General features: G+C 44.8%; 1 protein-coding gene across 2 annotated transcripts in view; it reads left to right on the top strand.

Annotated features, from left to right (window-relative positions):
• Positions 1-4584: 4584 nt before the first annotated feature.
• SI (sucrase-isomaltase) overlaps positions 4585-24460 on the top strand; it is a 293147-nt gene continuing 273271 nt past the window's right edge. The window contains exon 1 of one of the 2 annotated variants that reach the window (XM_066600648.1): positions 4585-4637. The gene's annotated coding sequence lies outside the window, so the exon portion shown is untranslated. Of the gene's footprint in view, positions 4638-7598; positions 7693-24460 lie in introns of those variants that run through there. The other variant, XM_066600657.1, reaches the window with a different exon arrangement.

Below are 24460 nucleotides of genomic sequence, written 5' to 3'. Positions count from 1 at the left end.
TAGGCAACGTCACTCTGAGACAGGCTGGGGAAAAAAGAAACCAGTCACATTGTGCATGACAACATGCGCGAGATATGCTGCCACACGCAGTGCAGGATTGCTGCCATACGCAGTGATAGCTGGCTCACCATCGGCTCGCATGGCCATAAAACGCTGCATGATACACTCAGCATTTAATGCATATGGCTGTGGGAATAAGCCCTTACATATTTGTTTTTTGGAAATATCGCTTAGTTATATATCATATATTCATGACATAGTCTTAGCATATTCTGCAACATTTTACGCAGGTGGTAATTTATATCTGCCAGAAACTGAACCTCCACTGATCAGATATTGAGGGTTATCTTAAAGATAGGCCAATGTTATGGTCCTGGAAAATCCCTTTAACAATTACATTACAGATACAACTGTGTTGTAGATTTCTTTAGGCTTTATTTATCTAATCTAAATTATAGTTAAAAACTGATGTTGTACAAGTATGACATTAAAGGATATGCAAATCCTTCCCCACTACACCGTATATACTCTTGTACACACCCAGTATTATATAAACCTATGCATAATATAGGCTGTTGAGACTTTGCAACTTTTTCTTACTGTAACACTCAATATCACTGATATATTATGCTTAATTGTAGCCTGGAGCTTACCTAACCAGTTTGTAGCAACAGTTTTCCATGAGATGTGCCAAAGACTAGTTTCACTCATTTTAAATTCATCATGATCATACATGCAATAAACAGGAAGTTGCCAGAAGAAAATGAGCATAATATAATATAATGTGATTGTTCTCAGCAAGAAAATCTAAGTCATCTTGCAGATATGCTACATTTTAATGGCTAACAAAAATACATGATGTAATAGCGAGCTTTCAAACGTTTCAGGGTCCTTCCTCAGGCATAATAATATAGACACACAAAGAATGGTTACAAAAGTAAATCTGTATTACAGATCAATCATCCAAAATATGTACAATATTAGCATCAGTAGTACAATATCATGCCAAGTGCACATCAATATTGTATTGTCCCAGTGACCAGCTGATTGTTACAAGACCAGCAACTATAGCGGAAGCTGCAGACCACCACAAATTTCTGCAGAGAAATATACTTTTAGGTCGGGCTCACACAAGTGGGTCGGATTCTGCATGCAGATTTCCGCAGTGGAAAACCTGAGATCCTTGTAGGAAAAAATTGCGAATGATTGTGGAAGATCGCAAATGCGCATGCTTTTCTCTTCAGATGTACGCGTATGCACAGCGTATCGTCCGTGCGGAAGAAAGATCTCTCTATCCCTTCCAGCCGGTATTCCGGCTTTTCTATCTATTCTCCTATTAAGTTGCGAGCGATTCCGCCACTTATACACAATGTCCATATATATCTATTGAGGCCATACGAACGGAATCCGCACTAAAATAGAGCATTGTGCAATTTTTCTTCTGCTTGCGGAATACGCAATTTGTACCTGCGAGTGTGAAGGAAAATTAGAAAATATATGTCTTTCAATGCCCGCCTTTTACAGCGGATTTTCCGCGCAGACGGCAATCGCGGAATCTGCTATTTAAATCCGGTTGTGTGAGACCTTCCTTATGCAGATTCACATAAGGGAGTTACTTGAAGCTTCTGGGTCCCAATGCAAAATCTCTAATAGGGCCCTGCCTGTAATGTGCAAGCCAGAATATTGCTGTGTTCTAATATGACAGAGGGGCCATTAAACCTCCTTGGGCACCAGAAGTCAGGTGTGACAGCTGTCTCTGCACACTTATAGCTACATGCCTGCTGACTGACCATGTAAGACCATGGCTATGCTCTATACTGCATACAACAATCAGCTAATCACCCAGGGGGGCTGAATTCAGAAAGCAAGAGTTGTCCTTTGTAGTGGCTCTCCAATGTGGCTACAGTAATGGATACCATCTTTCCCCAAAAGACCTACCCCCAATAATAAGCCCTACCCTTATTTTTAGGTAGGGTCTTGAAATATAAGCCCTACCCCAAAAATGAGCCCTAGCTACACTACATGAAAAAAGCAATACTCACCTAGGTCAGTATAAGACATCCCCCAAAAATAAGACCCTGTGCCTTTTTGGGGGGCAAAAATTAATATAAGGCAGGGTCTTATTTTCATGGAAACACGGTATCAAAGAATTTCCCTGTATGACATTTATATGGCTGTAATTTGTGATATTCTGGAATAGAGAATTTAATTACTTTTTCCATAAATATATATGGGACACTTAAGTGAAAATATATGACTTTTCAATATATTGTTACTGAAAATTCAGCAGTGGGCCGACTGTGGATATATGTCCCTGGATGTATACAATGCAGCTATGGATCTTTCACTCTTGTGTGGGCACCAACCTTTGTGTTTCTGGTGCTGTTTGCAAAAGAGCATATTTTGAAATGCAGAACAATATGAACGGCCAGAGGAAAGAAAAGAAGTAGAGCCATAAGTGTTTATCTTGTACATGCTGTTAATTCTCTGAGTTAAAATGATATAGAAGGTATGACTGCAATCCTATGGAGAGCTAACGAGGCTAACCTATCATGGTATACTGTGGCTTCATTAGACAACCTGCTGAAAAACTTCTAATGTAAATGCAGTTAAAATTTGAACCAAAGTGGTACAGGGAGTGCCATGAGAAAGTAGACCAGAACCAAATTCATACAAAAGAAAATCGGCCTTTGTTGACCATAGCAACCAATCACAGCGCTACCATTTGACCTCAGCAGTATAAGAAACAAAAGCTGCACTGTGATTGGTCGCTATGGGCAAGAAAGAGATTTAGACAGCTTTCATAAGAGCGTGGTGCCGGGGTACTTTTCCATGACCCACCCAGTAGTAATAGAATATCTTGTATGTTTAATCCGACAGAGAAAACTAAAAAAAAAATCACACCAATTGTTGAATTTAGAATCCTCATTTAAAGAACCTATTGTATTATCAAAATAAATTCAAATATTACATTAGCTCATTTTTTCACCCTTCTAATATTCTTAAACATGGACCTGGAGAGGAACGGAGCCTAGGGTAGCACTGTAAGGTTCACACATGGAGCTTCTTTCTTCATTGTTTTAATATTATTCCTAATATTTTTTCATGTGAGGAAGAACAGTATGTATTGTGATCTTCCATGCATTATATTTTCAATGTGATGTTCCATTCATACAATAAAATAAAATTCCATTCAGTGACATACATTGGGCCCTTCATTAAGGCTTAAACAAATGGCGTGTTTTAGTCCTTCTGTGACTTTGCTTTCAATGATTACGTTTCCACTATCGGAATTCTGGCGCATTAAAATACTATGCGCCAGAAAGAATAAGACTTGCCCTATCTTTCTCACACGTAGTTAATAGGACAGGACTGACCTATCTTTCCACTTTTTTTAAAACTAGGGCGATGCTTAAATAGTCCGAAAGAAAACTCCAGCTAACGCTCTGTATCGGCGAGCGTATTAGCCCATGCCCCATTTGTTTTTGCCCTCTTTGTGCTGTTTTTAGATTTCCAAGAAGATGGTATCTGTTTACTCCTTTGTGCAAATTCACCACCCCCCTGCATATTTGAGAGGCCAATCTTGCACAGTATATGGCAGCCCAGCAGTAAAGGATATAGGTCCAACCAAACCCAAGACTCTTCTGTCTTAGTACCTAAAAGCCGCCACATGATATGACTCAATGATGTGCATGGTTCTTTTCTTCGAAAGAAAAATCACAATCACAGCAAAACTCCCATATCAAATATTCTGTGAACTGTGTGACTCGTACCACAACTCGTGCGTGTGAACGAAGCCCAAGCCTTGATTATCAGGTTTGTTCATTTTACATAGAACATTGCTTTAATCCAAAATAAAGTCTCATCTATTCCTGTCCTACAATGCTGCCAATTTTATTTAGACAGAGGTTTATAAGATGTTTAACGATATGAACAGTACAAGTACAGTAAATGGTGCAGGCTTGACATTCGCCAATAACTATCCTTCGAATGTTTTAGTATTAAAGTCACAGGGCATCAACAGAGAACTCCATGGAGCACAAAGAAATTGTGGTCTGTTGGTAATAATCTTACACATGGTCGAGCCCTTGTTAGATGATATAGAACTGAGGTAGCATTAAAATCAGTATGTCAGGGACAGATCTTCGCCGTTAAGTGTATTGTCCCCGAGTGATTAAGGCGGTTGTAAAGAAGTAAAGCCATCCCTGATTTTTTGCAGAGAAACCAGCTGCGCATGTCGTAAAAGATCATCTTGAGGAAAAATTTGAGAGACAACATCTGTTGTTGCTTCCTGTCCATTGAAAACTTGTGAACATAAAGCAAAATAAAGTATTTTATTGAGTTATTTTTCATGAGACTTTTTGTATAAACTGAAATCTTTATGAATATCCAATTGGAAATGTTTTTTTTTTCTCTTGTGCCAATTTCAATATGACTTTGCTTGGGTTAAAAGGTTTTACCAGGAAGCATGATTTGTTCATCGCAATGTCTGTGATTGCTGTATAGCTGGTGTGTGTTTTACTGGTTACATCACTTCCTTTGAATTAGCTGCTATGATTCACTGCCTCATACAATCATTATTCCAGCAGATGTGCTGACTGGGAAGTAGCTACTGAATTTCTTGCTGTAACGAAAGAGTAAGTATCTGACCAAGAATCTCTAAATCAGCACATCACACCTCTTTACATGGTATCGTCTTGGCACATAGCACCTTTACCAATAGGAACATGCATGGTCTAGCTAAAGTTAAGTTCTGTAATTTTTAGCATTTTTTAATATATAGAAACTAACCAACAATATCTATTAACTTTGTAAAGTCAAACTTTTATCTCAGCTTTACTAACCAGGAAAAATCAGCACATTGTTAGATGAACATGTTAATTACTTTCATTAGTTTTCTATTTTTATTAATATTTTTTTACAAAAGTGTTTATTCTAAATGCACTTTTTTATTTATATGCTATTTGCAAAAAAAGTTGTTTTTAGGTAATCCGTTGAACAGTTTTAAAAGGGGTCTGAATGCCTTTTTTTAAAGAAATACTATACCACTGCAAATTATGTGTACAAGATTGCTGAAATGAATCGGTGATCCAGGGCTTCGCTCTGTTTTAGAGTCTAGGGAGAATTTTCTCCCAAATATGATTCCGACTTGCTTTTTCTTCAAAGAGGTTCAGTTGATGTGAATTTTGCTACATATCCACAGAAAAACTTGCATGTGTTACAAGTGGATCTTGCAATTAATTTTGCACTGGATCTCACTGGTTGTGCTGAAAAGAGTGAAATCTGCGGCAACGAAAATCTGCAGTAGGCACTAATATTTCTGCAAAGTATTTCCATGACCAGTAAATGGGTTTTAAAAAAAAAAAAAACAAAACATTTTCTTGTATTGCACTTTACTTTGTTAATGCTCATTTAGACCCAACGCTTCTCGCTCAAAAATCGCCCAAAGCTTTTTTTTTTGAGCAATAATCGTTGTGTCTAACTGCACTGACATCGTGCATTTCTCGTTAACGAGTCGCTGATCACTGTCTTTCAGCATGCTGAAAAAGAACAGTCAGTCTTATCCGGAGTTCATAGTGGGATACAGTTGATACTATTGTTTCAGCTGTATCCTGCTCTGTGAACACAGCCAGGGTATGAAGAACACAGCGTTCCAGCGAGTCCAAAAAATTCTAGTGTTGAGGTCAGAGATGAGAAGGCCTGTAAAAAAAAAAAAAAAACAATTAGGAAAAAAAACATGTTTTTTTCAGTTTTTTACCAAAGCTTTTTTTATGTTATATATTTTGAATACCACATTATTTATCATTGGAGAAGCGCATATTCTGCACACTTTTTTTTTTCAATTTTTCCTGAAAAAAAAGAAATGGATTAGGAAACAAAACAGTTTTTTTACCCAATTTTTCAGTTTTTTCTTCAGGTCTTCCCATCCCTAGTTGAGGTACAACATCCTATAGTGGATTAGAGTAAGGGCTCATGTCCACGAATATTTTTTCACCATGTATTTCATGTGCGTTGCATGGCTGTGTGATTCACAGTGAATAGAGTCAATGAAAGTCAAAGCTTTCTGTAGGTAAAACGCTACATTATTACAGGCAAGGAGAAGAGGCCTAATATATTACCATGTCAATAATAGACAGAGCAAGCTAATAGATAGGGCAAAGTACTGGAATAGGGTATTGTAAAGCCATTGTGTACAGTAGTTCTAGTAATATAATGCAAGCAAACATGTTACCTCATTCTACAAAATCAGTCTACTGAATCCCAATGTGTGCACTGCAGCGATCATTATGGGGAACTTTATTGCAGATGATCAGCCTATCTGACTTCCCTTTGCTTTTCTCCTGCCACCAACGTTAAAATATTGGTAAGAGAATACAGTTCTGCGCACCTCTGAAATGAAATTAATTGGTTGGTTTGGTTTTGCTGACACCAATAATTGCAAAATTGTTCTAATTATGACTTCTGCAACTGTGTTAAAGTAATTAACAAGAGTGACAGTTTCATCTTTTGTCCTTGAGGACGAGGCCATGTTTATGATTTTTTTTTAAAATGGGAAGGAGAAAACAAAAATGAAAATACATTTTTTTTAATTTTCCTATTGGGGAAGCTGAATGCTTAAAGGGGTTGTCCCGTGAAACAAAGTGGGGGTATACACTTCTGTATGGCCATATTAATGCACTTTGTAATGTACATTGTGCATTAATTATGAGCCATACAGAAGTTATTCACTTACCTGTTCCGTTGCTGGCGTCCCCGTCTCCATGGTGCCGTCTAATCTTCAGCGTCTAATCTCCCGATTAGACACGCTTGCGCAGTCCGGTCTTCTCCCTTCTAAATGGGGCCGCTCGTGCCGGAGAGCGGCTCCTCGTAGCTCCGCCCCGTCACGTGTGCCGATTACAGCCAATCAGGAGGCTGGAATCGGCAATGGACCGCACAGAAGACCTGCGGTCCACCGAGGGTGAAGATCCCGGCGGCCATCTTCACAAGGTAAGTCAGAAGTCGCCGGAGCGCGGGGATTCGGGTAAGTACTGGACGGTTTGTTTTTTTTATGCCTGCATCGGGTTTGTCTTGCGCCGAACTGGGGGGCTATTGAAAAAAAAAAACCCGTTTCGGCGCGGGACAACCCCTTTAATTATTGCAGGATGAGTTGTATTTTTCAATTGTACTCTTTAATGCACCATGTAATATACTATACTTGAAAGTGGAATAAATTGGGAAAAAATGCACTTTTAGTCTACATATGAAGTTTTGATCACTTTGTATTACATTTTCTCTTAGAGCTGAGGATGCCAAAAAAACATACTGTATTTTTCGCTTTATAACAGCACTTTTCTTCCCCACAAAGTAGGGGGGGAAAGTCACTATGTCTTATAAAATGAACGTGTCGAAATTAGTTGTAGCACCATTCGTTCGCGCGATTACAAGTTTAAACGTGCAATAGCACTAACTAAATCGCGTTCACGCAAACAAACAATCAGTTACCAGTTCTCTCTCCTCCCCACTGCCACCCATACAGGCCACTGATTGGTGGTGAGCGCCGCTGGAACTGCTGCTGCTTCCCCGCCGCCACCAATTAGCTTCTTCCTTTCCTTCTGCAGAACAAGCGCTGCCGTGACACGGAGCTCTGGTATTTCAGAACTCTGCTGCGCCTTCTGCTCCATCACCCGGCACTATCCCCTGCGCTGTACATGGGTGAGTTAAAAATATTTTTTCCCTCTTTTCTCCCTCTAAAATGTGGGTGAGTCTTATCATCAGTGGCATCTTATAAAGTGAAGAATATGATAATTTTTGCGTTGTGCATTTTCTTTTTTGCAGCATTTTTGGCGCATGATAAATAATGTGTTATTTTAATAAATCAGACTTTTATGGACACAACGATACCAAATACGTTTTTTAATATAATTAAGAGGAAGTTCTGTAGATGTTTTTTAACTTTCTTTTGTAGTCCCCTAAGGGGACTTAAACTTGCAGTCATTTGATTAATACACAACATACTATAATACTTTAGTATTGCAGTATATTGAATTTCTGCAAGCATTCAATTAAGACATGTCATGGGCATATCTTAATAAGTAGAAATGCATGGCAGCCCTGGAGGCCTTCACTAGGCCAAAGGTGGCTATGACACCTCAATGGTACCCCACAATCTCATTGCCTGGTAGGAGGCTTTCAGGACATTTCAGTTCTGACAGAATTGAAAGTGGCATTTAAATGGTCATATGACAGCTGACACCCACAATGTATGCTGTGGGTTCAGCTCCCAAGCTCACTGTATACCATCCCTGCATACATCTACTGTGCATACATGGTGGACATTGACAAGGAGTAGTTTTGAATAAAGGTCTGTACTTCCTATCCTGTGTAACAATACTACTGCTTGTCATACAATATTAAAAGAGAATTCAATTATTTCAATCCCAACCAAAACTGTAAATCTGATACTCTACAACATATTTCCTAATCATAAGATGTCAGATGCGTAATCCAGTTGTAAAATACTACAAAAGCATTGCAAAAGACTTGGGTGTACATCAATCCACGAATAGACAAATGATCTGCAGGGCATAGCAGAAAAATTGGTAAACGCAAACACATTTTCAGCGACGAATGGTCCAAGTTTCCTCTTTAACATTTTGCAAATCTTGTTAACAGCTACGAGAAATATTTTGTGGTTATTAGGGGTTCACATCATTTTTATTTCGACATTGTAGATATTTACTTAGTGAGCTCAATAAAAAATATGAACTGTACAACTATTTGTGTGTCATTAGTTTAGTTAGTTTGTGTTTGCCCATTGATTGTGACTTAAATAACAATCTGACCACATTTTATTACTAATCAAAGTAAAGAACTTGGTAAATACACAGGGTTCACTAACTTTTTCTTGCTATCCTCCTGTACATCTTCCAATATAACACTTGCCCTTCTCTTGGGTTGTTGATCTGTTTCACAGCCATGTCTTCCCATTGTCACCAGTAGCTTAAGTGGTCAGCCAGCAGTTCTTAATACAACTGTGATACTGCTCCCAGAATAGCAAAAGGCATTAACAGTTGGGATTCCATCACACACTGCAAATTTCCAATCTGAGCAACTGCACTTTTTACTTTAGGACGAGTAAAGAGCAATTAGTGTAATAACGGTTCATGTCAGAATTGGGCTGATTTCACCAAAATCATTGTGAATGGGGATGGCCAGTACTGACTCCCATTAAAGTTAATGAGAGTAAAATTTGGCTTCAATATTTTGCCCTCCAGAAGGTCTCCAATGCAGCCAGAGCCCACAAAGTTGTGTGAGAATACAGCCAAACATCTGCAGAAAACTGTACTCCTTCCAAAAATAGGTCAAAATAGTGCACAGTGGTGTAGGAGTCAATCATAGCGCAGGGGAGTGTGTGTGTATGTCACTGCTTTAACCCCTTAAGGAGCAGACACTTCTAAGCGATTTTACCCATGTGGTGGTTTAACTGCCCTATTTTTTTCCTTCAGCTACCAAAATTATTTTCGCTGCATTTTTCCCCATGACATATAGGGCTGTTTTTCTATTCTTTAGATTTATTGGGGATAAAGAGATAACAAAAATTATTTGTTTTTAAACATTGATAGTTATTTTTTTTTTATTAGTATATTTATGTTAAAATAAAGTATCGGAATGGGTTCCTCATTTTGTTTTGGACGTTTTGATATATAATATGTATGATTTTGGATTACAGTGTACATACGGCGACAGTTTTGGTTGGCCTCGGCTTTGGGTTATTTTCTTTTTTATATATATATTTTCATTTTATTCTGTAATTTTGTTTTACTTATTTATGTAATTATTTTTTTTTTGCTATCTATGTCCCCCAAAATGTCATATAAGACCTCTGGGAGACATTCACATGATTTTTGTTTTTTTATTATTATACACTTTTAGCTAGAGCATCCATAGGAGTCCCAGTTACAGGGAAAAACATCACCTGTAGTGACATTAGTCACTGGCAGACCTATTCAGAACCTTATAGGACCCTGAAGCTCTGCTGTTCCAGGGAATCCCGGCAGTCATGTGACTGCTGGCTCCCTTAGTGGAAGAAACACTTCCACTTTCATTTGTTAGTACATAGCGCTAATCTCCTTATTTTTACTATCGTCTGGGATTAAAGCCCAGGAGCAAGTGCAGTAAATTTACAGTTCTTGGTCCTAAATGGGTTAAAATCATACATTTTAGGACAAATTCTGCCAAGTGAACACAAGACTTAAGCATGGGCCTGCTCCAAGGAGTAGCTTTAGAGCTACCAAAAATTACACTGCAGAAGACAGTAAGTGTGATGGTTGTTTTAAAAAAAATGTCATAAATAGAGATGAGCGAACGTACTCGTCCGAGCTTGATACTCGTTCGAGTATTAGGGTGTTCGAGATGCTCGTTACTCGTAACGAGTACCACGCGATGTTCGAGTTACTTTCACTTTCCTCTCTGAGACGTTAGCGCGCTTTTCTGGCCAATAGAAAGACAGGGAAGGCATTACAACTTCCCCCTGCAATGTTCAAGCCCTATACCACCCCCCTGCAGTGAGTGGCTGGCGAGATTAGGTGTCACCCGAGTATTAAAATCTGCCCCTCCCGCGGCTCGCAACAGATGCATTCTGACATTAGTTCAGGGAAAGTGGTATCTTGGTGGAGCTGCTATAGGGAGAGTGTTAGGAGTGATTTTAGGTTTCAAGAACCCCAACGGTCCTTCTTAAGGCCATAAATCTTCTCTATATGCGCTCAATGGGGCCGGCGGCAGCAGCGCCGACCCCATTGAGAACATATAGAAGACAAATCCTTCTTCTCTGCCACAGCTGTAACAGCTGTGGCAGAGAAGAACGATGTTTGCCCATTGAATTCAATGGAACCAGCAATACAGCAGGTTCCACTGAAAGCAATGGGCTGCCGGCGAGCGCGGGGATGAATTGTCGGGAAGGGCTTAAATATATAAGCCCTTCCCTGCAATTCATCCAGAAATGTGTTACAATAAAATTATATACCGGCGTATAAGGCAACGGGGCGTATAAGACGACCCCCCAACTGTCACCTTATACGCCGGCAATACAGTGGAGCAAAGAATAAAAATCATTACTTACTTCTTCTGACGTTCTGCGGTGCTGCTGCAGGCTGTCGCTCCCTCCTGGTTCCCGGCAGAGCATTGATTTCTCTACGAAGGGCTTTAAATCCCCGCCTCCAGAAACACACGTGCCTTCAGCCAATCACAGCCAATGACAATGATGTCATTGAATGGCTGTGATTGGCTGTGTTTCTGGAGGCGGGGATTTCAAGCCCTGCGTCCAGAAAGCAATGCTCTGCCGTGGACCAGGAGGGAGCGACAGCCTGCAGCAGCGCCACAGAACGTCAGAAGAAGTAAGTAATGATTTGGAAGTTGGAAGTTGGAATAGGAGAGTAGCAGCAGCAGTACCACCACAAGCAGCAACTTGGTCCATCCTTTACTACCAGCACATCCCCTTCCTTGCTTTATTTATATTTTCTTGCTATCTTTCTTTTTCACTTTGTACTTTTTTATGTTTACTTTTTAGTGTAGCTTTATTATGCAGTTTGCAGAAAACCACTGCTACCTACATAAGGCCCGCAAATAATTCATAGTGGCCTGACTCCTGATTGAATAACATCTGATGCTGCTAACACACAGTGTGTGCATTGGCTGTTTCCCTGTTTGGTTTTCTTTCTGTTTTATATTAACACAAAACACCACCACCATCTAAATAAGCCACAATACTGGGTGGCACAATGTGTGAGAACAGAAAGCCCGTATATTTGTGCACTGTCCATGTTTGGCACTGTGTAATAGAATTCCCCAAACTCCACTGCTAGTTACATAAAGTCTGCAAATAATTCATAATGCCCGAACTAGCGACTTTGAATGATGCCACAAACAGAGAACTGCAATTTTTACCACACCAAAACATAGTTTGTCTGTTTGCTTTGCTGCTATATATGTTGACAGAAGCAGAAATATGCCCTCTCCCAATGTACAGACCACATTTCATATAGGCATAAAAGCATGATGCGGCTTCTTTATTTGTCCCCTCCATTATAACCCCAGTATACAAGCTTTCACACCTGCAGCAATATATCCTCTGTAGAATATCGGGCCCTGTTAACAACACATAATGTGTTATATAAGGCATATAGATGTGAAGCAGCTTCTCTGACCTGTTCAAAACTATAAAATGACCGCTGTTCACACTGTTTTTATGCTATATATGGCTAGGTCATGTGATGCCAATGAAACTGCTGCCTATATACAAGATGGAGAATACATTTGGGGGTATCATCAAGGCGCCTTGGCTGCTGATTGGCTGTATTCTGACCTCTGTAGCAGGGAATATGGGAAATTCAATTTACCTGTGATTTCCACCAAAAGCTGGTTCAGACGTACATGATTTGATTTAGCTAAAATAGGGGCTATTTTATCACCAGACAAATCAAAACAAGCAACACTACTTAGGACCCAGTGCAACTAAATGACACTTCCTCTTCCTGTCCAGACTGAAACTCCTTCCCCTGCCATCTTGGCCAATACTCTGATGTGATCAGCTGTGTGAAATAGGTAGGCATGAACAGCAGTGTCCATGTGTTATAGTGAGACCTGAAGCATATGCTTTGGTCCCACAGCCGTGGTTCAGCAACAGCTCAATAAATTCTGCCACTGTTCAATAAGTTATTTTTCTATAAGGGAGAACGATAGATAGATAGATAGATAGATAGATAGATAGATAGATAGATAGATAGATAGATAGATAGATAAACAATCACTATTTGCAGCAGGACAGTATATGTTTCTACTGAAATTCTTATTAATAGGAGAATATACTCCTAGCTGACACTTTCTGCTTCCACTCTCCACTCAGTTGCTAGCACTGCTCCCTTGAATTGCTGAAGTTATAGGTTCAAGGCTGACCAAGGGCAGCATCTGTGTGGAGTTTTCTAAATTTGAACCTAGGACCGCTGAATTGCCATGCAACACTGGTAACCACTTAGCCACACTCATTGAAGAGGCACCACTACCCTCCGTTCTGGAAAAGTCAATTTTTTTAACCAAAATTGGGTTGGTCTGACCAAGGGCAACATCTGTGTGGAGTTTTCTAAATCTGAACCTAAGACCACTGAATTGCCATGCAACACTGTTAACCACTTAGCCACACTCATTGAAGAGGCACCACCACCCTCAGCTCTGGGAAAGTCAAATTTTTTTACCAAAATTCGGTTGGTCTGAATCGATCTAATTCTGCAAAAATCCACCCAATTTTACTTGCTTGTCAATGACAACGAGCAAGCCTAGTCATCAATTGTTCAGTTCCTGAAAACCCCTTCAAAGTTTGAAGATAAACCAGGGCATTGTTTTTTTCTATTTTTACTGTTGGTGTGACACCTTCAATGGTAACTTTACATAACTTTACTGAAAGGCAACTTTATCGTAATCCGTCCTTTGTTAGCATTAGCTCAGTTTCTAGGTTTACTTTCCTGTTAAAACATTTATTATTTGGCACAATAATTGTAGAAATACCGGTTTAACATCTAAGCAACTATGTGTGGCTGGCAAATCTTCTCTTCCATTTCATAATGCATTATTGGCAGTGTTATCATGGGAAAGTAACTTGAGAATCTTGTTTCTGACAAGAAAATTGTTCTTAGTTATATGGATAACAGAATGCTTTAAGAATAATATGCCTAATTTTGACTTCCCTGGATCTGAATTTCCAATGTTTTGTGCAGTTGTCATTGCTCACTGATATAGGATTAATTTAGTATATAAGAACACTGTGTCAGATTTATCAATAATGGCTTCATTAAATACAGCCTAAAACAAAAGGTTGAAGGTACACCAAATATATCACTAATGTACACACTGTCTGGTAGATTTGGTGCATGTTAGGTTGTTTTCTTTTCTTTACCCCAACTCTTGGGTAGTATATTTTGGACCCGTATTTAGCCTTCTTAAAAGGTACATGTCATTAATAAGATTGATATCAGTGTCCTAAAATTAACTAGGAATTTGTATATCAAACAACTTTCTTATGTCTTATGTAGAAGACTAGAGATGAGCGAGCACTAGAGATGAGCGAACACCAAAATGTTCGGGTGTTCGTTATTCGGAACGAACTTCCCGTGATGCTCGAGGGTTCGTTTCGAACAACGAACCCCATTGAAGTCAATGGGCGACCAGAACATTTTTGTATTTCGCCGATGCTCGCTAAGGTTTTCATGTGTGAAAATCTGGGCAATTCAGGAAAGTGATGGGAATGACACAGTGACGGATAGGGCAGGTGAGGGGCTACGTGTTGGGCTGCATCTCAAGTTCACAGGTCCCACTATTAAGCCACAATACCGGCAAGAGTGGGCCCCCCCCCTCCCAACAACTTTTACTTCTGAAAAGCCCTCATTAGCATGGCATACCTTTGCTAAGCACCACACTACCTCCAACAAAGCACAATCACTGCCTGCATGACACTCCACTGACACTTCTCCTGGGTTACATGCTGCCCAACCGCCCCCCCTCCCCCCCCACAGCGCACACCAAAGTGTCCCTGGGCAGCCTTCAGCTGCCCTCATGCCACACCACGCGCATGTCTATTTAGAATTGCGTCTGCCATGACGAGGGACCGCAGGCACACACTGCAGAGGTTGGCACGGCTAGGCAGCGACCCTCTTTAAAAGTGGCGGAGCGATAGCCCACAATACTGTACAGAAGCAATGAGAAATATAATCCTGTGCCACCGCCATCAGGAGCTGCACACGTGGGCATAGCAATGGGGAACCTATGTGCCACACACTATTCATTCTGTCAAGGTGTCTGCATGCCCCAGTCAGACCGGGCTTTTTAATTCATAGACACAGGCAGGTACAACTCCCTATTGTGAAGTCCCTGTCGACCCACAGCATGGGTGGCTCCCTGGAACCCACCGGCGGTACACAGAAATATCCCATTGCATTGCCCAACACAGCTGAGGTAGTAATGTCGTGCTTAATGCAGGTGGGCTTCGGCCCACACTGCATGCCCCAGTCTGACTGGGGTTCTTTATAAGTGTACAGATGTAGTAAAAACTCTGTGTGCACCTACAGCATGGGTGGGTGCCAGGAAGCCACCGGCGGTACATAGAAATATCCCATTGCATTGCCCAACACAGCTGAGGTAGTAATGTTGTGCTTAACCCTTTCCAATCCAATTTGTATATGGTTTTCCTAGGGGGCTTACTCTTTTTCTGCTGTTATACAACGGCGCTATATGCTGGCTAAAGCCAGTACTGCATGAGCTGACACGTAGGATAGGCTCCGACAGCAGAGAGGCTGGCAATATACAGTAAGAGAACCCCGACGGACGTCTACCAACAACGGAGCTGTACAGCCTTAAACCCTAATGTCTTCACAGGTCACACAGTGGACTGGAAAGGGTTAATGCAGGTGGGTTTCGGCCCACACTGCATGCCCCAGTCAGACTGGGGTTCTTTACAAGTGGACACATGTAGGTTAAACTCCCTGTGGACCCACTGCCTGGGTGGGTGCCAGGAAGCCACCGGCGGTACATAGAAATATCCCATTGCATTGCCCAACACAGCTGAGGTAGTAATGTCGTGCGTAATACAGGTGGGCTTCGGCCCACACTGCATGCCCCAGTCAGACGGGTTCTTTAGAAGTGTACAGATGTATTAAAAACTCAGTGTGCACCTACAGCATGGGTGGCTCCCTGGAACCCACCGGCGGTACACAAAAATATCCCATTGCATTGCCCAACACAGCTGAGGTAGTAATGTCGTGCTTAATGCAGGTGGGCTTCGGCCCACACTGCATGCCCCAGTCAGACTGGGGTTCTTTACAAGTGGACACATGTAGGTTAAACTCCCTGTGGACCCACTGCCTGGGTGGGTGCCAGGAAGCCACCGGCGGTACATAGAAATATCCCATTGCATTGCCCAACACAGCTGAGGTAGTAATGTCGTGCGTAATACAGGTGGGCTTCGGCCCACACTGCATGCCCCAGTCAGACGGGTTCTTTAGAAGTGTACAGATGTATTAAAAACTCAGTGTGCACCTACAGCATGGGTGGCTCCCTGGAACCCACCGGCGGTACATAAAAATATCCCATTGCATTGCCCAACACAGCTGAGGTAACGTCAGCTGTAATGCAGGTGGCCTAAAAATTAATTTGATTACACTGTAGGCGAGGGCCCACAAAAATTGCTGTATCAACAGTACTAATGTACATCCCAAAAATTGGCCATGGCCAGCCAAGAGGGCAGGTGAAACCCATTAATCGCTTTGGTTAATGTGGCTTAAGTGGTAACTAGGCCTGGAGGCAGCCCAGTGTAACGAAAAATTGGTTCAAGTTAAAGTTCCAATGCTTTTAAGCGCATTGAAACTTATAAAAATTGTTCTGAAAAATTATTTGAGTGAGCCTTGTGGCCCTAAGAAAAATTGCCCGTTCAGCGTGATTACGTGAGGTTTCAGGAGGAGGAGCAGGAGGAGGAGGAGGAGGAATATTAGACACAGATTGATGAAGCAGAAATGTCCTCGTTTTGGATGGTGAGAGAGAACGTAGCTTCCATCCGCGGGTGCAGCCTACGTATTGCTTACGTATCGCTGCTGTCCGCTGGTGGAGAACAGAAGTCTGGGGAAATCCAGCCTTTGTTCATCTTGATGAGTGTTAGCCTGTCGGCACAGTCGGTTGACAAGCGGCTACGCTTATCTGTGATGATTCCCCCAGCCGCACTAAACACCCTCTCCGACAACACGCTAGCCGCAGGACAAGCAAGCACCTCCAGGGCATACAGCGCTAGTTCAGGCCACATGTCCAGCTTCGACACCCAGTAGTTGTAGGGGGCAGAGGCGTCACCAAGGATGGTCGTGCGATCCGCTACGTACTCCCTCACCATCCTTTTACAGTGCTCCCGCCGACTCAGCCGTGACTGGGGAGCGGTGACACAGTCTTGGTGGGGAGCCATAAAGCTGGCCAGGCCCTTAAAGACTGTTGCACTGCCTGGGATGTACATGCTGCTCGATCTACGCACATCCCCTGCTACCTTGCCCTCGGTACTGCGCCTTCTGCCACTAGCGCTGTCGGCTGGGAATTTTACCATCAGCTTGTCCGCAAGGGTCCTGTGGTATAGCAACACTCTCGAACCCCTTTCCTCTTCGGGAATCAGAGTGGGCAGGTTCTCCTTATACCGTGGATCGAGCAGTGTGTACACCCAGTAATCCGTAGTGGCCAGAATGCGTGCAACGCGAGGGTCACGAGAAAGGCATCCTAACATGAAGTCAGCCATGTGTGCCAGGGTACCTGTACGCAACACATGGCTGTCTTCACTAGGAAGATCACTTTCAGGATCCTCCTCCTCCTCCTCCTCCTCAGGCCATACACGCTGAAAGGATGACAGGCAATCAGCCGGTGTACCGTCAGCAGCGGCCCAAGCTGTCTCTTCCCCCTCCTCCTCATCCTCCTCATGCTCCTCCTCCTCCTCCTGTACGCGCTGAGAAATAGACAGGAGGGTACCCTGACTATCCAGCGGCATACTGTCTTCCCCCGCCCCCGTTTCCGAGCGCAAAGCAGCTGCCTTTATGGTTTGCAGGGAATTTCTCAAGATGCATAGCAGAGGAATGGTGACGCTAATGATTGTAGCATCGCCGCTCACCACCTGGGTAGACTCCTCAAAATTACCAAGGACATGGCAGATGTCTGCCAACCAGGCCCACTCTTCTGAAAGGAATTGAGGAGGCTGACTCCCACTGCGCCGCCCATGTTGGAGTTGGTATTCGACTATAGCTCTACGTTGTTCATAGAGCCTGGCCAACATGTGGAGCGTAGAGTTCCACCGTGTGGGCACGTCGCACAGCAGTCGGTGCACTGGCAGCTTAAAGTGATGTTGCAGGGTGCGCAGGGTGGCAGCGTCCGTGTGGGACTTGCGGAAATGTGCGCAGAGCCGGCGCGCCTTTACGAGCAGGTCTGACAAGCGTGGGTAGCTTTTCAGAAACCGCTGAACCACCAAATTAAAGACGTGGGCCAGGCATGGCACGTGCGTGAGGCTGCCAAGCTGCAGAGCCGCCACCAGGTTACGCCCGTTGTCACACACGACCATGCCCGGTTGGAGGCTCAGCGGCGCAAGCCAGCGGTCGGTCTGCTCTGTCAGACCCTGCAGCAGTTCGTGGGCCGTGTGCCTCTTATCGCCTAAGCTGAGTAGTTTCAGCACGGCCTGCTGACGCTTGCCCACCGCTGTGCTGCCACACCGCGCGACACCGACTGCTGGCGACATGCTGCTGCTAACACATCTTGATTGCGAGACAGAGGAGGAGGAGGAGGGTGCTTTAGTGGAGGAAGCATACACCTCCGCAGATACCAGCACCGAGCTGGGGCCCGCAATTCTGGGGGTGGGTAGGACGTGAGCGGTCCCAGGCTCTGACTCTGTCCCAGCCTCCACTAAATTCACCCAATGTGCCGTCAGGGAGATGTAGTGGCCCTGCCCGCCTGTGCTTGTCCACGTGTCCGTAGTTAAGTGGACCGTGGCAGTAACCGCGTTGGTGAGGGCGCGCACAATGTTGCGGGAGACGTGGTCGTGCAGGGCTGGGACGGCACATCGGGAAAAGTAGTGGCGACTGGGAACTGAGTAGCGCGGGGCCGCCGCCTCCATGATACTTTTGAAGGACTCAGTTTCCACAACCCTATACGGCAGCATCTCAAGGCTGATGAATTTTGCTATGCGGACGGTTAACGTTTGAGCGTGCGGGTGCGTGGCGGCGTACTTGCGCTTGCGCTCGAACACTTGCGCAAGCGACGGCTGAACGGTGCGCTGAACTACACTGCTGGATGGGGCCGAGGACAGCGGAGATGAGGGTGTGGGTGCAGGCCATGAGGCGGTAGTGCCTGTGTCCTGAGAGGGGGGTTGCATCTCAGTGGCAGGTTGGGGCACAGGGGGAGAGGCAGGGGTGCAAACCGGAGGCGGTGAACGGCCTTCGTCCCACCTTGTGGGGTGCTTGGCCATCATATGTCTGCGCATGGTGGTGGTGGTGAGGCTGTTGGTGTTGGCTCCCCGGCTGAGCTTTGCGCAACAAAGGTTGCACACCACTGTTCGTCGGTCGTCAGGCGTCTCTGTGAAAAACTGCCAGACCTTAGAGCACCTCGGCCTCTGCAGGGTGGCATGGCGCGAGGGGGCGCTTTGGGAAACACTTGGTGGATTATTCGGTCTGGCCCTGCCTCTACCCCTGGCCCTGGCCACCGCACTGCCTCTTGCAACCTGCCCTGCTGATGCCCTTGACTCCCCCTCTGAAGACCTGTCCTCCTGAGTAAGCGTTGCACACCAGGTGGGGTCAGTCACCTCATCGTCCTGCTGCTCTTCCTCCGAATCCTCTGTGCGCTGCTCCCTTGGACTTACTGCCCTTACTACTACCTCACTGCAAGACAACTGTGTCTGATCGTCATTGTCCTCCTCACCCACAGAAAGTTGTTGAGACAGTTGGCGGAAGTCCCCAGCCTCTTCCCTCGGACCCCGGGAACTTTCGAATGGTTGGGCATCAGTGACGATAAACTCCTCTGGTGGGAGAGGAACCGCTGCTGCCCAATCTAAGCAGGGGCCCGAGAACAGTTCCTGGGAGTGTTCCCGCTCCTGAGCAGGTGTCATTGTAGTGGAGTGAGGAGGCTGGGAGGAAGGAGGAGCAGCAGACAGAGGATTCGGATTTGCAGCAGTGGACGGCGCAGAACTGCGTGTTGACGATAGGTTGCTCGAAGCACTTTCTGCCATCCAGGACAGGACCTGCTCACACTGCTCATTTTCTAATAACCGTCTCCCGCGTGGACCCATTAATTGGGCGATGAATGTGGGGACGCCAGAAACGTGCCTCTCTCCTAATCGCGCAGCAGTCGGCTGCGACACACCGGGATCAGGAGCTCGGCCTGTGCCCACACCCTGACTTGGCCCTCCGCGTCCTCGGCCGCGTCCACGTCCTCTAGGCCTACCCCTACCCCTCAGCATGCTGTATTACCAGTGATTTGATTTCACAGGCAGGAAATAAATTGGCGCAAGACTGCAGGCCAAATATAATTTTTTCCCTTTTTGGAAAACGAAAGGCCCCACTGCCTCTAGTGAATGAATAATCTAAGTTTAATAACTGTGCTGTGTCCCTGCTAATGTGTCACAGAACGTGAGGGTAGCAGAGTTATTATAACTCTGGCAGAGCAGGTATTTTTTTTCCCAATTAAGGAAAGCAAATGGCGAAGCCAGCAGTAAAGCGTAGCTGGGTGCGTATGATTTAGCAATGTTTTTCACGCAGCTCACACGTGTCCACCGCCCGTAAGGACGGACAGAGGCTGGACAAATAGATTTGTTTTCACTTGTTTTTCCACCAAAAGGCAGCACTGCGTATATTCAATGAACATGAGAAGTTTAATAACTGTGCTGTGTCCCTGCTAATGTGTCACAGAACGTGAGGGTAGCAGAGTTATTATAACTCTGGCAGAGCAGGTATTTTTTTTCCCAATTAAGGAAAGCAAATGGCGAAGCCAGCAGTAAAGCGTAGCTGGGTGCGTATGATTTAGCAATGTTTTTCACGCAGCTCACACGTGTCCACCGCCCGTAAGGACGGACAGAGGCTGGACAAATAGATTTGTTTTCACTTGTTTTTCCACCAAAAGGCAGCACTGCGTATATTCAATGAACATGAGAAGTTTAATAACTGTGCTGTGTCCCTGCTAATGTGTCACAGAACGTGAGGGTAGCAGAGTTATTATAACTCTGGCAGAGCAGGTATTTTTTTTCCCAATTAAGGAAAGCAAATGGCGAAGCCAGCAGTAAAGCGTAGCTGGGTGCGTATGATTTAGCAATGTTTTTCACGCAGCTCACACGTGTCCACCGCCCGTAAGGACGGACAGAGGCTGGACAAATAGATTTGTTTTCACTTGTTTTTCCACCAAAAGGCAGCACTGCGTATATTCTATGAATAATAACTGTGTTGTGGCCCTGCCTATACAATTCTTTCCCTGCAGTATCAATGGAGGGTGGAATGCTCTGCAGAGGCGATTTTGAGAAGCCCAAAAAAAATGCAGCACAGCTAACAGCAGCCTGGACAGTACTGCACACGGATAAATATGGCCCTAGAAAGGACCGTTGAGGTTCTTGAAGGCTACACTCACTCCTAACACTCTTCCTGCCTATGCAGCACTTCTGTCCCTAATGCCAGGTGCAACGCTCTGCAGAGCCGATTTTGAGAAAAAAAAAATGCCACTGCTAACAGCAGCCAACACACAGCTATCAGTGGCCCTAATAAGGACCTTTGGGGGGTCTTGAAGCCTACACTAACTACCAATTCTTTCCCTACAGCAGCTCCGGTATAAACAGCACTGTCCCTCATCTAACTCACCAGGCATCTGAGGCGAGCCGCGGGAGGGGCCGACTTTTATATTAGGCGAACACCTGATCTCGCCAGCCACTCACAGCAGGGGGGTGGTATAGGGCTTAAACGTTGCAGGGGGAAGTTGTAATGCCTTCCCTGTCTTTCAATTGGCCAGAAAAGCGCGCTAACGTCTCAGGGAAGGAAGTGAAAGTAACCAGAACACCGCATGGTGTTCGTTACGAATAACGAACATCCCGAACACCCTAATATTCGCACGAATATCAAGCTCGGACGAACGCGTTCGCTCATCTCTAGCGAGCACCAAAATGCTCGGGTGCTCGTTGCTCGAGTCGAACTTTTCATAATGCCAGAGAGCTCGTTTCGAGTAACGAACCCCAGTGAAGTCAATGGGCTACTCGAGCATTTTTGTATGGGACCGATGCTCCGCATAGCTGATGACTTCTCAAACACCAGAAAACATCAGAAAGTCATGGAAACACCACAGAAACAGATAGGGAAGGGCAGGGGCAGCATGCATGGCTGCATCTGAAGCTTCCAGGTCCCACTATTAAGCCAAAATGGGGGCAAGAGTCTGGCATCACCCCCCCCCCCCTAACAATTTACTTTGGACAAACCCTCATTAGCAAGGCACACGTGCTAGCACATCTTAGCTAAGCGCTACACTGCCTGCAACCAAGGACAATCACTGCTTGCGTGTGACACTGCTGCCTCTTCTCCTGGGTTACATGCTGGCATTGCTGTCCAACCCCCCCGCACGACCCTGCGTCCACATCGCACACAAAATTTTTACTGCGCAGCGTTCAGCTGCCGTCATGCCACATACTCGCTTCATAGCCACACCACCCTCATGTCTATTTATAGCTGCAGAGGGTTGGCAGGGCCTGGCAGAGACCCTCTTTGAAAGTGTGGGCCATAGCCCACAAAGTTGTTGAGAATTGATGATAAATTGACGTATGATCATCATTCCAATCCCATGCCATCTCCGTCACAAAATTGTCAGGAGCCGCAAACGTGGGCATAAAGGGGACTCAGGTGCCAGCACTTCTACACATCTCCACTATGCAGCAATACTCTGTGTTGGAAGCACGTGAGCAGGCCCAGGGTCAGGCTTGGTCCCAGCCTCCCCCTTGTGTGACCCAAGGTGCCGTGAGTTACATAGCAATGGGAAATCCATGTGTCTCTACACAATTCGTTCTGTGTAGGTGTCAGATAGCTCAACACCACAGTGGGAAGTCTTTGAGTTCCTTGGACTTGCCTATGCTATTGGTGCACAAAGATGGTATTACACAAGAAGAAATTTCTGTAGCAAAAGTATAAGCAGACCCCAGTAACATTACTGTAGTAAAAGCATGGGCGGACCCCAGTAACATTTCTGTAGCAAGAGTATAGGCGGACCCCTGTAACATTTCTATAGTAAAAGTATAGGTGGACCTGAGTAACATTTCTGTAGCAAGAGTACAGGCGGACCCCAGTAACATTTCTGTAGCAGAAGTATAGGCGGACCCCAGCAACATTTCTGTAGCAGGAGTATAGGCGAACCCCTAAAAACCATTCAGTAGAAACTGCATAGGCGGACCCCAGTAACATTTCTGTAGCAAAAGTATAGGCAGACCCCAGTAACATTTTTGTAGCATGAGTGTAGGCGAACCCCTGAAACATTGGTGTACGAAGAGTGTAGGCGAAGGCCGGAAAAACTAGTTAGATAACAGTATAGGCGAGTGCCAGAAAAATTGGTGTACCAGGAGTACAAGTGCACCCCTGAAAAATTGCTCAACCGCGAGGGCAGGTGAAACCCATAAACATTTTTTAAAGATACAGCTCGCTGTTGCTTAATTTGTAACAGAGCCTGGAGGCAGCCCTGGGGAAAAAATTGGTTTCTGTTAAAGTATCAATACTTGAAACTTTGAAAAATTGTAAAAAACTTTTAAACAGAGCCTTTTGGGCAGCAGAAAAATTGGCAGTTCAGCGTGATGACATGCTGTTTTAGGAGGAGGAGTAGGAGTAATAATATCTGAGAGCGATTGACAAAGCTATTTACCCCTTTTTTGTGGTGATAGAGGATGCATTTTTCTCCTGTTGCAGCGAAAAGAATCATTAGGTTCCGCTGCTTTCCGCTGGTGGAGAAGAGAAGTCTGGGGAAATCCAGCCTTTGTTCATCTTTATGAGTGTAAGCATGTCAGCACTGGCAGTTGACAGGCGGGTGCGCTTATCCGTGATGATTTCCCCACCTGCACTAAACACCCTCTCTGACAAGATGCTAGTGGCAGGGCAGGCCAGCACCTCCAGGTCATACAGCGCAAGTTCGTGCCACGTGTCCAGCTTTGACACCCAATAGTTGTATGGAGCAGAGGCATCACAGAGGATGGTGGTACGATCAGCTACATACTCCCTCATCATCTTTTTACAGTGCTCCCTCTGACTCAGCCTTGACTGGGGAGTGGTGATGCAGTCTCTCTGGGGAGCCATAAAGCTGGCAAAGGCCTTGGAGAGTGTTCCCCTGCCTGCGCTGGACATGCTGCCTGGTCCCCGCGCCTCCCCTGCTACTTGGCCCTCGGAACTGCGTCTTCTGCCACTAGCGCTGTCAGATGGTAACTTTAGCATCACTTTTTTCACCAGGGCCCTGTGGTATTGCATCACTCTTGTACCCCTTTCCTCTTCGGGAATGAGAGTGGAAAGGTTCTCCTTATACCGTGGGTAAAGAAGGGTGTACACCCAGTAATCAGTGTTGGCCAGAATGCATCTAATGCGAGGGTCACGGGAAAGGCAGCCTAATATAAAGTCAGCCATGTCTGGCAGGGTACCAGTACACAACACATCGCTGTCCTCACTAGGAAGATGACTTTCAGAATCCTCCTCATCCTCCTCCTCCACCTCCTCCACAGCCCATACACGCTGAACAGATGAGAGGCAAGCAGCATGGGTACCCTCTGCAGTGTGCCCAGCTGTCTATTACCCCTCCTCCTCCTCCTCCTCCCGCTCTCCCTCCTCCTCCAAAACGCGCTGAGGGTTGTCTAGCTATCGAGCGACATACTGTCATCCCCTGTCTCCTGTTCCAACCGCAAAGCATCAGCCTTTATGCTTTGCAGCGAACTTCT

The sequence above is a fragment of the Eleutherodactylus coqui genome, chromosome 1 (genome assembly GCF_035609145.1).
Source record: "Eleutherodactylus coqui strain aEleCoq1 chromosome 1, aEleCoq1.hap1, whole genome shotgun sequence".
Classification (NCBI taxonomy): Eukaryota; Metazoa; Chordata; class Amphibia; order Anura; family Eleutherodactylidae; genus Eleutherodactylus; species Eleutherodactylus coqui.
The sequence above is the reverse complement of the archived record's forward strand: the minus strand, read 5'-3'. Positions and strand labels throughout refer to the sequence as shown.